The 10,199-nt window shown below is 39.4% G+C and overlaps 1 protein-coding gene across 2 annotated transcripts in view; it reads right to left on the bottom strand.

Moving 5' to 3' along the window:
- lrrc7 (leucine rich repeat containing 7) overlaps positions 1-10,199 on the bottom strand; it is a 143,234-nt gene that overhangs the window by 114,000 nt on the left and 19,035 nt on the right. The window contains exon 2 of one of the 2 annotated variants that reach the window (XM_085138007.1): positions 109-413. The exons of the other annotated variant lie outside the window; for it this stretch is intronic. The gene's annotated coding sequence lies outside the window, so the exon portion shown is untranslated. The remainder of the gene's footprint in view (positions 1-108; positions 414-10,199) is intronic. 2 annotated transcript variants of the gene reach the window in all.

The following is a 10,199-nucleotide window of genomic DNA, read 5'->3' as shown; positions in this document are numbered from 1 at the left end:
TCTCTTTTAGAGTTGCCTAAGCAACCTGTGTGCTCCTCCTCTCCGACCAGTCCGACCCAATCAACGACAAAGATGAAAAGCTGCTGCACTGACAAATGCAATTCCTACCTGTACTATGGGCCAATGATGTTTCAGGTGCCGCTGCAAGAGGTGTTGGTCTGTCTATCAGTCTCCCTGGATATTAGTGGTGGGTGGAGCTTATATCCCCGGGTGATGGCCTGTGGTTGGTCAGCTTCATCTCTGCTTCCTTATAACTCCACCCACTGGGCCTCCACAAGGCTTTACGGGTACCACACTCTGCTGAACATGTTTGTGTTTGTCGTTCTGTTGAGCTGTTTCTCAGTTTTTGTTAAGCTCCCCGTCTGTCTGTCTGTCAAAGCTGATTCTTCTTGTGTCGTCTTCATACAGTTTTCCTATGTGAACAGAAAAAAAGAAAATGGTTTTTGAAGTGAAGTAGCTAATAGTTCACTAAGACATACCTCTACACCTGCCAAATGCAACCTCCGGGGGCAGTGTTGGGCAACACAACAATTTTAATGTCTTGGTCATATTTTCCACTACAGCTCATATTGGCCCATAAAGCACAGATGACCCCTTATTCTGAACCACACAAACACAAACAATCAGAGGACCAACAGGAAATCAGCTTGATAATACCCATGCTCTCCACAGAGCACAGCAATGCTCATGCTCTATGGACACACAAATAACAGGATCCTGGATGAAACATGACAGTCATGCTCTAATTAATTCAAAACGTTTGGGGAATCAACAAATACAAATGTTATTTTCTTTAAAGTTTAACTTTTGCTAATTTCCCCTTCAATGTCATCATCTCATGCATTTCAGGATCACCTTCAGCTGCTATTTTTATATCGCTCCCTAGAAATAATGTTACGAACCACTTGGATCTTTTAAAAAATAACAAGGCTTTTATGTGAGAATCTGGTCATTGGATATGACCAAGAGTTTCCAACAGATTTCAGTCCAAGAGTCCACAGTTGGACCCTCAAAGTCAAAGATGACAGTGGCCAGATGAAGGCGGCCACATTTAAACCAGGACGCCTCATAGTACCAAATTATCAAGCCTGCGCCAGTGTGCGCTGTAGAGAGGATAAATCAAGCAGTGATGGACATGTGTACCACAACACAATGTTTTAAATTAGTGATAAAAAATTGCAGATTTATCGCCCACATTCTTAGAAGTTTTTGAAAAAGTGTTTAAAAAATGTCAGACCGAGGCAGACAAAAGCAGCTGATCCAGCTATCTTGGATTTAATCAGCAAAAATGACAAAAATAATAACTGTTGTTAATAAACTGTTGTTAGCTTATTTTATCAGCATTTAAAAGTATATGCACTATCTTTACATGACACATTATTTATATACTGTGTTCTTATGTTTTAAATAACAATTTGTTTGTATAACAAGCTGCTAATATTTGCCTATGTAGTATTATCTCATTTGTCATACTCAAGTCCTGAAAGTGGATTAAAAACAAAAAATGAAGAAAAACCCAACAATGATAAAGTAAAACTGTTTCCTTACCACATTGCAACCTTTTCTGTATTACATAGAGAAAATATTTTCTTCTATATGTGTATGAAAAATGCCACAATTACAATAAATAAATAATAACACAAATAATGTATTATATTCAATAAAATCATATACTAAATTTTAATATCATATATTATTTAAAACCCCCTGAATGACACGGATCTATGGTACACTTTGTGTTTGCTCTAACTCAAAATGCTATTTCAGTTGTCACTTAAAAAACATAGTGGATCTTTTATCTACATTAAAACAATCATTTAAGCTGCGCATAAAATCTCAATGTGACAATGCTGGGATGGTGTTTTGTCAGATCTCTGGTAGAACAAAGTGAGTGTTGTGGCACTGATGGAAGACAACAGTAGTCTTTAGTAAAGACTGAAATGAAGGGTTATAAATACTGATGTTTTTTTCTGCTCCTGTAGCTTTTGATTTCTTTCATAAGCCTTCTGTTTGCATACTTCTTAGGATATAATATTCTCTGCTATTGAGCATACAGACCCCAATTACCCAGCCACAATACACGTAAACATAGTTTATCTAAATGCTATGAATGTCATTGTGGTCCAAGGTGCCGTATCATCTGTTTTTCAGGCTTTATATTATGCTATTAGACGCAAATGTCAGTTAAATGGACTGGTTCTTATATAGCGCTTTTCTACTCTTCTGAGCACTCAAAGCGCTTTACACAACTTGTGCATTCACCCATTCACACCAGCACATTTCTCTAGGTGCTTTTCTAGATAACATTCACACACATTCATACTCCGATGGATGCATCGGAGAGCAATTTGGGGTTAGTATCTTGCCCAAGGATATTTGGCATGCAGACTAGGGGAAGCCAGGAATCGAACCACCAACCTTCTGATCAGTAGATGACCTGCTCTACCACCTGAGCTACAGCCACCCCAAATTCAACTTTGAGCCAAATTGTACAATGTGCCTCTGATTTTCTGTGCTGCTGTTACCGAAATTAATATATTTAAATAGTTTATGAGTCTACTGCTCCACACAAACAAACATATTTATACTTTCTTGCTGTATTTTAAAAACGTGCCACATGAAAGATACATTAAATCCATAATGCAAAACTATTAATGAAGATTATAGTGGGGGAAATAATTATTTGATCCTTTGCTGAATTTGTAGGTTGGCTAACTTACAAAGAAACGAACAGTCTCTTAATTTTATGGAGAGAGAGCAAAAATCAACAAAAGTCATAACTTGGTTGGCGTGTCATTGAGTGAAATAAGTATTTTATCCCCAAGCAAAACATGACTTAGAACTTGGTGGATAAACCCTTGTTGGTAAGCACATGGTAAAGCTGTTTGTTGTTGGTGGTCACTAGGTTTGCACACATCTCAGGAGCCATTTTTGGCCCAAATCCTTTGAGTTTCTTGGCTGCTGCTTGGCAACTTTAAGCTTTAGCTTCCTCTGCAGACTTTCTATAGTACTGATGTCTGAAGACTAGCTAGGCCACTCCATGACCTTAATGTGCTTCTTCTCTAGCCACTCATTTGGTGGCTTGATGGTATGTCTTGGGTCACTGTCATGGTGGACGATCTATCCCCGACTCATGTTTAGGCTGAGGGAAAGAGGTGCTCTACCAAGATTTTATGGTACATGGCCCCAGCCACTGCCCCCTCAATATGGTACAAACTTGTATATCACTCTTCCTTTTTTAAACTCACTTCATTATCACAAGTGAACTGTTATTATTGCTAAGCAAAGTAAAATTAAAATTTCCATTGGTAGTGAAGTACATTTAACCAATGAGAGAGCAGCAACAGAGGTAGTCTGTCTGTGTGTCAATTTGTCTGTCCAAGTAATGCAAATGACATCCAATAATGGGGATGCTTGTTACCATGGGAATAAAGCATGAGTGATTGTGAGGTCTGTTGTGGAGACAAAGGCTGTGTCAAACGTACCGAGTAGGTTAGCTCAGATACCAGCACACACAAACACAGCTGTACAGTATATTGACAGAAATGTAGCGTCCCATCTAGAGACAGTGCAGTCTCACTGTAGAACTGTCCTCTCTTTTTCAATCATCTTAAATAAAATCTCCAAATACAAACAGTTCTGCAGGGTTATATTGCATTTGGCGTACTTCCCCTTTCTGTATTGTGACTACTGGGGCTGTACTGTCTAAAGCATGCTGATGTTTGAGAGCTTCAATTATCAACTAAATATTTTTAAATTCCTGGTGAAACCTTTCACTTTATTCTACGGATTATTTTCTCCTTCTCTGGAACTTTTTGGGAATCTTGTGTGATAGGTATAACAGACATACAATATCAACATTTCAATTTAGCCAAGTTCAGGTACCAAAGTAGTCGTTCAACAAGTTCCCCTGTCAGTAGATTAAGATGGGTTCAGATGCTTAAAGCAACAAAACTAAAGGTTTCCCCTGGAAACTGGTCATTGCCAATAATAAAGCATGAATAGCCATGTACAAACTTATAAATCCATAAAAAAATAAATCAACTTTTGACATGAATCACACAGATATCTCCTTGCTGCTTACTGAAAAACACAAATCACATCAAATATTGCATGAATGCGCACGAAGTCTTGAGCAACCCTCATTTTGCAAGGAAATGGGAAATATGTGCAGTGATTTACTGAAATGTGCAAACATATATGGAAATACCAGCTATAAAACTAGTCAACAAGTCAAGGTATGATTATCTTTATTGTTCAACAAAGCTTGAACTCTCTTAGGCAAGCTTTATTGTAGCAGTTTTTAGAAACAGTTCTGCAGGATTCTTGAAGGACATTCAAAGCTCTTCTTTGGATGTTAGATTCCTTTTCGTTCCATTTTATCTTTGCTTTTTTTTTGTCATCTGCTGTAGATTGCTGTAGTTTTTGAGGCCCGCCACATCTTCTTTTGACCTCCATCAGCTTCCTCATATTTGTTTTTGTATGCACTGCATACTATGCTGAGATATGCCAAATATTAGTTTAAGAGGCTATATATACCAAAAAAAAATCTTTAAAGATTTCCAACTATCTGGTCTTTAAGTCTGATGTCATTCGCCGTTTCCAGGTCCAATATATTTAACATCCAGGCATCCATGAAAGCAGAATTTGTGAAATTGACTATGTGCACGTTAGCATATGCTACTTCCGGTGCGGAAACTCCTGTGGGGAGTTTTGTTTCCGGTGTCCTATTCGCGCCCTGTTTACGGTCCAAAACAAGTTAAGCAAATGAATAAATCAAGCGGCGATTTACATTTCTATAGATGTCTCGGGCATTTACCCAATATATCTGTAAATGATGTTCATCGACTTGTTGATATTTATCCCCGCGCCTCAGGGCAAAAGAGAAAAGGGATTCAAATGTTATATTTCTCAGCTGTCCCTCGTTTATCGCGGGTATTATGTTCTAAAAATAACCAGCGATAGGTGAAATCAAGTAGCCAATTTTATTTTTTGACGGTGCAAAACGTTTCGTGGACATACAGCACTGCACTTCAGAGTCACACTGCTAGCGATTGATGCAGCGATTCTGTACTGTACAGGAGAGACGTCACGGAGGAGATCGTCTGCAGCGATCAGGACGCAGGACACAATGTGACGTAAAAAGAAAAGCATGCAAACTTGCACTAAAAAATCCGCGAAACAGCGAGGTGAAATGTGAACCGCGTTATAACGAGGGACCGCTGTAATTTTAAAGGTAAGTCACAACATACCCTTCTTAAATACTAATGTATAGAAACCGTTACCAGCAATTGTTCATTTTTGGTGTGGCTTTTTTCACGGTTCGTTAACATGCTGTGTAGGTGTGTACTTGACTAGCTGATCTCGACATAACGGGAAACATCTGGTTTGACTATTGTTCACCTGTAGTTTGAATGCTGAACATTTGCCTGTTTAAATCATAAGACCAGTCACTATACAGAGATGTGCTTCTGAATGTGGACGATGTGTCTTCTGCTGCAGTAAAGCAGTTCTGCTTGTGTTGAGTGATGTAAACAACTGATCGATCTAAACTCTTTAAACGTCAAAATTGATCATTAGATTTTTATGACACATCAGTGGTGAGTGTTCCCACCTCTGCTCTTTGTAACTTAACGCGATCTTTCCGTTTTCGAGTTTTGGACATCAATTTTGGAGAATATCTTCGCAGTAGCGATTGACCGCAAAGTAAAGCTACCGGAAATGTACAACCCCACATCCGGTCTCAAACCAGGAAGTTAGCATTTTCTCGTGCACAGGGTCAATTTAACGGCATTAGTTAGCAAGTGAGCAGGAAGTTAGCTCGCTAGTTTCCACCTAAACATAATATACCATGTTGTGACTGAGGGACTTCTAAAAAACGAATACGTACTGCTCTGCTATCACTTCCAACATAAATGAAAACAGAAAACTAAACAGCAGTGAGGTTTTGTAGGATTACTGAAGTTGAACTAGCTGGTATATAATGATGTGCTACGTGATGTGCTAGTAATAATGGATAATAATAATAATAATGCATTGGATTTTTATACCGCTTTTCAAGCACCCAAAGCGCTTTACAATGCCATTATTCATTCACTCTCACATTCACACACTGGTGGAGGCAAGCTACGGTTGTAGCCACAGCTGCCCTGGGGCAGACTGACAGAAGCGAGGCCCCTCTGGCCAACACCAGTAGGCGGTAGGGTAAAGTGTCTTGCCCAAGGACACAACGACCAGGACAGAGAGGCCGGGGATCGAACCGGCAACCTTCTGGTTACAGTACAGTGTTGTTTTGTTTCATTTATATTACCGTGTTTATTAATGCGTACTAGGAGTTCAACAGCATCACATGAGTTTAAGCACTTAGAGCTACTTTAAAGTTCAAAGAAAGTGCTTTAAAATTAGAAGTGTTGTCTGCCTCGGACCGCAACAAAAGTAGAAGGCAACACTTCTTACAGGTTGCATCAGATCAATGTTCCCTCTAAGCATGTGCGTAATTGCGCACTGCTGGCACGGTCTCTGCGCACAGAAAATCTGCTTTGCGCACAAAAAAAATCTAACCTGAATTGAAATTAAAATTAATACTTTAACAATTCTGTTTTGCAGTGTTAGTCAGTGAGTGACTGGCTGCTCCCGTATGGGATTAGAATGATGCCACCTTATCCCATAGTCCAGCCAATAATGCGATTCACATTACACAGCTAATCGACGTTGTTGACAGGCTATGACAGCGTCCTTATGTGCTGACACCGGTGTTTTAGCTAGCAAAGCGGCGTGGCTGATGTGGAGTGAAGCCATGTTAATGACAACGTGGACAACCAATGGAGATGTGAGCAGGACCGAGGGAACAATAAAAGGAAAAGTGTGGACTTTATACCAGTTTTTAAATTGTGTTGATAGGCCACGATAAAAATATCTGCAATGTTTGGTTCCCTTGCTGAATACTATCGTTGTTTATATTTACTGCGGGAAGAAACGGTAAAAACTGCGTTTTATAAGAAAAAAGGCTCTAAAGCGCTCTCCGCCTGTGAGCAAAAACAAACTCCACCCCCTCTCCCTTTCCTATTCGTCCAAAAAAGTACCATGTCGACCAATCAAAAAATTATATGGCAACGTGGCATCTAGTTGTTAAGAAACGGGGGGGAAGTTTTAGGAGTGACGGCGGTGATTTGAGATGTGAGAGATTTGAGACGTTTAGTGCAAATCTTGTGTAGTTAGTGTGTAGTGTAGTCAGTGTTGGGAAGGTTACTTTTAAAATGTATTCCATTACAGAATACAGAATACATGCCCCAAAATGTATTCTGTAACGTATTCCATTACGTTACTCAATGAGAGTAACGTATTCTGAATACTTTGGATTACTTAATATATTATCATGCTGTTTACAACTACATGAATGTACTATTGCTGTGATTTATTACTGTTACTGAAGGTCCGCGGCTCCGAACCGTAGTAAAGGGACCTCTGGCTAATATGGTGGGTTCTGTGTCGGGCTCGTAGCCGAAAACTAGCTTTACTTTGTTGTCTGGGTCAACTTTGCTAGCGAGAGACAGAGAGAGGTGTTGAAAGGCTGCTCCAACGGAACTTATTGTTTTGGAGGAAAACACAAACACGGTGTACAGTCGAGTCTTAATAGCTTACTTACAACTGGGCTTGTCAGGCTCTCTTCTTGGCTGCAGTGGTCATTATTATATTTACATGCTTCCAGCTCCTGTTTTTGCTCGATGACAGCTCGTACTTTTCCTTTTTCTCCCTCCCTCGCTCACAGACACATAATGTGTATGGCAGTCCATTCTCCCTGCAGCACGGACTACACTGCCTATGATGCTACATTCTTTAGAGCTATATCTGTAGCATTCTGCCTATTAGCTTAGCACAACAACAACAAAAAGGCCTCTCTCACCCAGGAAACACACAGAGAGAGAGCGTCACCCCGTAACCATGGCAACCGTAACCGTGCCACCTGGAACAACAGAACGTAGCTGTCAAACAAAACCCAAACAGGCCTGACCCGCCACAATATGAAACAGGGAAGTACCGCCGTGTAATCCATTTATTTAAACAAAGTAACTGTATTCTAAATACCACCTTTTTAAACGGTAACTGTAACGGAATACAGTTACTCATATTTTGTATTTTAAATGCGGTACATGTATTCCGTTACTCCCCAACACTGAGTGTAGTCAATAGTTTTGTTGTGTGCGTCAGGACAATGAGGCGACTGCTGAATGTTACAGGTGTTACAGGAGTGATAGATCTCCTGTTGTCAGGCCTGCAGGTATCAGGCTGTTGTTCTCCTTCATCTCATAGTGGACAGAAATTATTTTTTGGAGTGGCACAAATGATTTGTGTGGCATCAAATTTGACACAGAACAGCTGATTGTTCTGTAAATAGTTTGAAATGTTTATTTAAAAACGCCTTGGCTGCATTTAAAAAAATAGCTGCAAAACACTTTGTTGTTTGCCAAACTGAGTTACTTTTTTGAAGAAGTAACTATATAATTAATTGCCCAGCATTGGTCATTATATACTATATTTTGCAGACAGGACTCTCTCCCAGACCACAGACTCATACTCATAATACAAGTCAGAGCTTTATAAAAAAAAAAAAAAAGAAAAAGAAAAAAGTAAGTTGTGTTTTCAAAATTGGAGTTCAAGTTATTTTTACTTCCAATAGTGTTAACATACTACACAGGTCAATGACTAGATTTTTTTTTTAAATTTTTATTGTAAGTGGGCTAAACAGTTAATTAAAAGTAGTCTAACATAAATGTAAACGCTGTAATTTGATTATTTTAATAAACCATGTAACCTGGATGGATTCGATGCTGGCGTGACCACAGTGCACACATCTACTGTTGCTCACAGTGGTCCAAGGGACCGCTCAGGGAGTTTGTGTGTTCGCTCAGACACACAACAGACAAAAATTAGAGGGAACATTGCATCAGATACTTTTGACTTGCAAAGAGAGTAATGCAAAATTGCATCAGCTGGTACTTTAAGCGATACATGGTCACCCAGCATGAGCTTTGGTCATTCTTTGGCACAGAGTGATTTTTTTTGTGATGAATTCAGGGGCTTGTGATAACATTTCAAGTATATATATCATGTTTGCTGAAACAGTTGCATAAGGTTTGCAAGTCCTCTACATGCAACATCTTGACGGAATCTTTAAAAAAAATCAAACCTTTCAATTATTAATAAATATCATTTTTTATTTCTGCTGTTGGCAGTAGGCATTAATGTAACCACTGCGAAAAAGGAGTAGAAATGTGAAATTCTCAGATCATTTGTCTTTCTTTGAGCAGCAGTCTCCTTTTGAATGTACCACTAGTGTCAGGAATAAGCATTTTAAGGGTCACAACAGTTTTTAATGCTGGGATTTCAGGTTGGATATCAATGCAATCGATCAATTTTTGTGTTTTCTGGCATTTTTTACGCCACTTCCATGTTGCAACAGGCATGGGCTAGCCCTTGTCTTGTCTTGATCTTTTAAAAAACTTTTTTTAATTGGTTTTTATTTCACAGTGATATCCATTCAGCCCATTCTTAGTGCAAGGATTATATGATTGCTTTCCAACTGTGTCTTACAATGCCGACTTTACATTAAGGAGGCTTTGATATAAATAATGTTTTGTGATGTCAACAAATCTCACAATGAAAGCCATCCATCTCCTAAATGACTTATCCCATTCAGGGTCATGTGGAGAATGGACCTATCTCGGCTGACATTGGGCTGAGAGGTGAGGTACACTCTGGACAGGGTGCCAGCCAACTGCAGGGCTAACACAAAGAGACAGACGATCACTGACACTCACATAGAAACCCACGGCCAATTTAGAAACAACCTCGTGAGCATGTCCTTAGTATGTGGTGGGAAGCTGGAGAGAACCCATAAACACAGGTAGAACATGCAAAATCCACATAGACCAGCTGGTCAGTTTGAACCTTTTTTAAATAAGCAATAATAACATGGATGGTTACATGGAAATGCTATAAAAATGAAGTACAGACATGTGTTGATACAGATGACAACAGGTTGTGGCTCGTTAGTAACTGATTTCCTGAACAAACCGCAAGCTTTGCCTGGCTATCAAACTAAACAAAGAATGTACTGTAAACTGGCTCCAGTGGGCCAAGCTTCTTCTTTGGATGAGAACTTTAATTCAGCAGTCTATGGCAGCATTTGCAAAACTGCC

This window comes from Neolamprologus multifasciatus, chromosome 17 (assembly GCF_963576455.1).
Source record: "Neolamprologus multifasciatus chromosome 17, fNeoMul1.2, whole genome shotgun sequence".
Taxonomy (NCBI): domain Eukaryota; kingdom Metazoa; phylum Chordata; class Actinopteri; order Cichliformes; family Cichlidae; genus Neolamprologus; species Neolamprologus multifasciatus.
Note: the sequence above shows the minus strand (reverse complement) of the source record. Positions and strands in the feature narration are given on the sequence as shown.